The sequence below is a fragment of the Microtus oregoni genome, unplaced genomic scaffold, assembly GCF_018167655.1.
Source record: "Microtus oregoni isolate MIOR12 unplaced genomic scaffold, Mior012 000113F_ref0000058, whole genome shotgun sequence".
NCBI classification, from domain to species: Eukaryota; Metazoa; Chordata; class Mammalia; order Rodentia; family Cricetidae; genus Microtus; species Microtus oregoni.
This window is the reverse complement of record NW_024544742.1, coordinates 2,078,812-2,084,665: the sequence shown is the minus strand read 5'-3', so window position 1 is coordinate 2,084,665 and position 5,854 is coordinate 2,078,812. Positions and strand designations below refer to the sequence as shown.

The 5,854-nt window shown below is 37.3% G+C and overlaps 1 pseudogene; it reads right to left on the bottom strand.

Annotated features, from left to right (window-relative positions):
• Nucleotides 1–4,513: 4,513 nt before the first annotated feature.
• LOC121443878 lies at nucleotides 4,514–5,548 on the bottom strand (annotated as a pseudogene).
• Between the last annotated feature and the right edge of the window lie 306 nt (nucleotides 5,549–5,854).

Sequence of the window (5,854 nt, the reverse complement as noted above, 5' to 3'; positions counted from 1 at the left end):
TGAAAATGATCTTCTGGCTTTCATTGTCGCCAATGAGAATACATTCATTTGTAATTCTGATAGGTGTACCTTTATATTTTACCTGCCCTTTTTCCTTTGCAGATCTTAATATTCTTTCTTTATTCTGGATGTTTAGTGGGGGATTTCATTTTCTCAAAGAACTAGATGTCCTTTCTTCTTGTGAATTCTACAATGCTTTAAAATCTTTGGATCACAAGGAACTGTAATGTTTCCAGTACAGTTATGCAGACCTCTATGTATTAATCATTATTCCTAATTAAAGAATACTGTCTTAGTTTCAGGCCCCTACCACTTGGGAACTTCTTGGCTTCTTCTTTCTTAATTTACTGTCACGTCCCAACTTCTCATGTTTCATCTTCTACTATTCCCTCCCATTCATTTTCAAGATTAATCAAGTATTTTGTTAAGTATCTTTTCTTACTTTCTGACTTTGATTTCTATTCCTGCCTTACATTTTTTTTTCTTTTTTTCTTTGTTAATGTATGCCTTAAAGAGATCTGAAGTATCTCTTTCATGAAGCAAGGACATGTCACACAGTATATCTTCATGCACATAGCATACCCATTATTGATATAATGTGACTAGAGCTCTTTAGTAAAAATTACAAATTAAGATATTGATTTTGCTTGTGAATGGTTAACATCAATTTACAAAATAATGTATATAATAATCTCATAGGATGAATAGAAGGAGCTGAACTTCCATGTTAGTGTGCAATGTTGTTAATTCATGGAATAGGAAGAATTTCATGTGTCAATATTTCAATTACTCTGTGGCAATGTTATACTCTGAAGTTCCCGATTCATATATTAATTTGTGGCATTTTATCTGTTCAAAATCTCATAGAGAATTCTAAGGTTTATATTTAGAAAGTTTTCTATCCATGGTTTTATATCTAGATAGTCTTCTTTGTGATTGTACTGGGAATCACAGGAAGAATATTATCTGGCATATGACTTACATAAAATCTATCATAGCATGTATCTTCAAAAATTATGCAACATAGTAAGACAAAATATATTCTGTTTGTCCTTTAAAGAGGATTCCAACATTCCATAATGGAGAAGTATCACACTCAGACTCTTGAAAGTAATAATTGTAGGATTCTATGTCAAGACTTACAACTTTTCCATGTTTTAAGAAGGTTGAATTCTGTATTATTTGGAAAATAAACATAAACACATAAACATAAATAAACTTGGGTTTTAATCCTCAATCAGTATGGATACATATTAACACTTCTCAGTGTCATTATACATTCATCTTTAATTTCTAATTATTTTTACTTGTTTTATGTATAAAAATTTTCCCCTAATCCTCCCATTTGATATCCTCCACCCACATACTGAATATTGCCAAGCCCAATACGCTCTTCTTCATCTCAGAAAGAACCGGGGCTCCCATGTGAGTCTTCAAAGTATGGCATATTAAGTTGAGATAAGGACTAAGATCCTTCTCCATGCTTAAAGCTTTGTACTGTTATCCCATGTTTGGTTTTAATTTCCACAGTGTCATCTCATGTACCAGGATTGATTCTGTTCTCAATCCCAGAGGTTTCAGTAACAAAAAACTATACATAACTATAAACCACCTGGAGAGGTTCTATTTTAATCAATAATCAATAATCTCCTCGTTTGTGAAAACAGGAATGGCTATTGGCTCAAAATATAGAAATAAATTTTTCAAGGAATGAATTCAGAGAAACTACTCTTTGAGACTTCACAGCTAGTCTTTATGTGAAAACAGCACTTGATTGCAACAAATGGTGTTCATTGACTTGGGTTGTTTAAGAGGGAGAATACCATGCCTTTAGTGACAGATGTCAGTCTTTTTCCATGGATCTTACCAAAGTTTTCAACAGTGTTCAGCTTTCATGTATGGGCTCATGAGTTAGAGAGGAGGCTTCCTCTTGGGATATAAAATACATTTCTTAAAGAAAAAAAGGCAAATTACAAAATCTAGAGAAACCTGTCATTTCTGCTTACATTTGGCAAGGAATATATGTCATCATATGTATTGTGAGCATCACAGTCATTTTTGGTGCCTTGCATTTGTGCTTGTGTGGGTGTTTGTGTTCATCTGTGAAATGAATTTGTGGATTTTCTCTCCTTCAGTTTGTGACTTTGTGTTTATACTGGAACACACAGCTTTTATCCATTCATTTTTTTTTCCATTCATATGTGGTCTAGTTTCCCAAAAGAAAACTGCATGAAGTATATATGTCTTCACTTGAGTGAGATAGGGTTGAAAAAATAAGAAGTATAAGAGTCATAATGTTGTTTCCATTCTGTAGATATGAGAACTGCAAATTATATAGACTAGATCTGAATGTTCAATATAAATATCCTAGATTTGTATAATGATAGCTTCACTGACAAATATGCTGGACCACATTTCTTGTTGGTAGCTGTGGTGTAAGAGAAGTTAAAAATAGTTAAAAGAGAGAGGGGAACTTGTGTCTTTTGGATAAAGTAAAAGTGGATATAATGTGAGGACATGAGTGGGTGTGGTTGATTTAAAATTTGGAGGTAGATTATATAGTTACATGCAAATTGTTGCCTGGTAACAATGGCAGAATTCTCTCTGCCCTTACATGACTCAGAGAAGCACAGAAGAAGTCAAGATTCAGTGTCATTTATGTATTCTATTCTCCACAGGCATGTGGCATTTTACAACCTTTAATATCAACATGCATTGGAAGTGAATCTCCTAATCAACCCAAAAACAAAACCTTGGACATTGGTTAACTGAAAGTGTTATCCAAGGAGAGGAAACCTAATCTCAGTGATTATAGTCTGTGAAGAAGCTATTCAATGCCTTTAGCTGGTGTATGTTCTTCATCTGAATTAAATTTTTTGAGTAAGATACATATGTAATCCACATTATCTCCCATAGGGTAAGTTTTCCATTTTTACCTGTGTTCCACAAAGTTTTAAACCATTTCTTAGACTAGAGTGAGGCTGTTTTAGGGTTTGTTTTTCTCTAATATGGCAAATGCAAAACATACTCTATCTGAAGGTATTTAAAAGCTTGGATCCAGAATGTCAGTACCTTACAAGAAATTTTAAGTTATTATATATTGTGTTGATTATGGGTTCCTGATATAGCTGAGGTTCTTCTTAGCTCAGGTCCTGGAGTGCTATACATCACAGTGTGTTACTGGTGCAGTATGAGACCTGTCGCTGTATCTTGTTCCACTGTTAATGGATTTCTTTCTGAGACTACTGTAGTTTTTGCAAATTAAGAATTTATTTTTCTTTATATATTTTTGTATATATTGTGTCAAGATTTGTGTGGTACCATTTCACTAGAGGCAAGATTGAATTAATTGATAATTATATTGCTGCAGTTTTTAAACTGAACAAACTTCCATTGACTCGTGCTGTGAGAAACACCCATGTCTAGATTTGTCTATGGAAGCGGGCTTGTTTGGTAGCCAGGTCAAGGGGACAATTATTTTTCAAAATGAACCAAATGAGTAAAACCAAGTCATAACAGCTTGACTTCTTAGTGACATGTTACCCTGAAGCAGAATTGTTTAACTAATATATGCAGTACTTTCCTTTGTTCCCTTTTCAGTGTTTCAATTGAAATAAATCTTTGTTTTCTAGGAGAAGGTAAAGTTCATTCTGTGAAGTTTTAAGTATTTAAATGTCAATAGACCCCATTTTAATGTCTAGTTTTTAGTTCAGTTATGCAGACTTCTAGAGTTCTAGACCAGGATGAGACAGAAATCATATTCTCTGTGTTGTTTTTTTTTGTGACCCACTATAGATGGAAAGCAACATCATACAAATCCAGGAAACTATATATGGATATTGTGAAAGAGCGATGTTACCTGAACTCTTATCCTGGCTTCTTGGCAGTGAAAAAAGTCACCCTAACTATTCAAGCACCATAGCATGTCCCTGGTTATTTATGGCCTCTCTAAACACTCCATTTTTTATTTCTTTGGGTCTCAATGTATTCTGGTTATTCTAGACTCTATCTTTGGAGTTGAATGCAAACCACTGTTTTGTGTAAAGTGAGTTTTGTATAATTTGAAGATTATATTGTGATTATGTTCTTTCTCCCTGTGGAAGAAGTCTGTTCCCCGCAAAGCTTCCAAGCCCAAGGCTCAGTAAACTTTGCAGAAAGCAGAGGGAAAGGAGAGCTTGCTGCAATACATTTGCTAAAAAATATTCACACAAGTCAATGTGTATGCCCATCCTCGACTGCACCGGGAAGCACAAACGCTCAACTGTATGCACAATGGCACGAAAACAATGGGAATATAAAATTTTCGTAATACAGGGCCATCTGTTCAAGTCCACCTTGGAAACCTGTAAGATATATGTAAATGCCACTGAAAATGCATCTTTAATAGACTTTTTGAAAACATCTGAAGTTTTTAGGTAAGAGTAAGCGTGTTTAAAAAAAATCATTTCAGTTTGAGGGCACTTTTCCTTTGAAGAAGAAGGCAGGGTGGTAGGGAAACAGGGATGCCACATGGTTAATGCTTCAGCCAAGGATAAGCCTCAATGGAGGCCTTGCTGCGGTCACCATAGTCGAACAGGATCTCTTCCCCAGCTGCAATGTCGCGGGAGGCGATGAGGATGAGGTGAGGCACACCATCGATGTCATGCAGTTTGGTCTTGCAATTCCCATACCTACTATGATTGATCAGCCTTCCGAGGCGATTAGTTTCTCGAGTGGCATCCATGCAGTAGGTTTTGCTCCGATACTGAAAATAGTACATGTAGCAGCCTATGGAGGGGTCTTGAGCATACAGAGCCTCCCTCTTCTTGGCATCGGAGATCTCAAGGAGGTCCCCATGGTATTATACCACAAAGTCTCCCTGGGAGAACTGCTTCATAGCAATTACACCCCGGCCTTTTCCATCAATGAGTTCAACCTTCAAGCCTTCTTCCTTCCCGCTCTCAATCAGTTCATCAATTTTTTTCTTTTCTTCGGACTGTAGCTCAGCTTTGCTCTTCCTGGAGCTCCTTCGCACTGGGTGGAAATCTGTCAGTTTTCTCTTCTGCTGTGTTTTCCCTTGAGATTTTTTCTGAGGGGCCTGCTTGCCCTTGAGATGTTTTTTCAGGGTCTTCTTGGCAGCTACTGTATTGATAGAATCACATGATGATGGTGGAGTTAGGGGGGGATCTGCTGCTTCAGTTTTTTGGTTTGGAAAAGATGCCATGGGACCTCTCCTGGCATCTTCTATCTTCCGTTCATCAGACTTCACGGAACTTTGGATCACATTTCCTGCATTTCCTTCCTCTTTTGGCTTCCTGGAGATTCCAGATAATGGTTTCCGCTGGCATTTGACCTCGTAATGTACAACTGAGTTCTCTTCCAGAAAAGGGTAGCACATTCCGAAGCACTTGTTTGGCTTCATGTAGGCATAGATCTTTGACTGCCCAGCAAACACTTTCTCCTGAACCCCAGATAGCCCCATGGCAGTGCAGCCAGAGCCATTGTCTTTGTGGCGGCCTGGCCACCAGTACTGCTGCTTCCTCAGCTGCTGTTGCTGCCGCTGCCACCAGCGCTGCCATCGCACACCAGGGAAGGCCCTGCAGTGCCTCCTGGCAACTGCTTTGCTCATGGCCTGCAGTAGAACCGGTAACCAGTTGCGCTTCCGCCAGACTACCATCCCTTTCATTTTTCGTAAACCTTTCATTACTTTCTTTCGTTCTTTCTCTTTTTTCTCTCTTTTTTCCTTTTTCTTCCTTTCGTTCATCTTTTCTCTTTTCTTTTGTAAATGTTTACCTTTATGACAGCCGAAGACTGATTTCACAGACCAATTACATGACAGATACTTTTTCTGCAAACAAAAAACATCACCATTAAT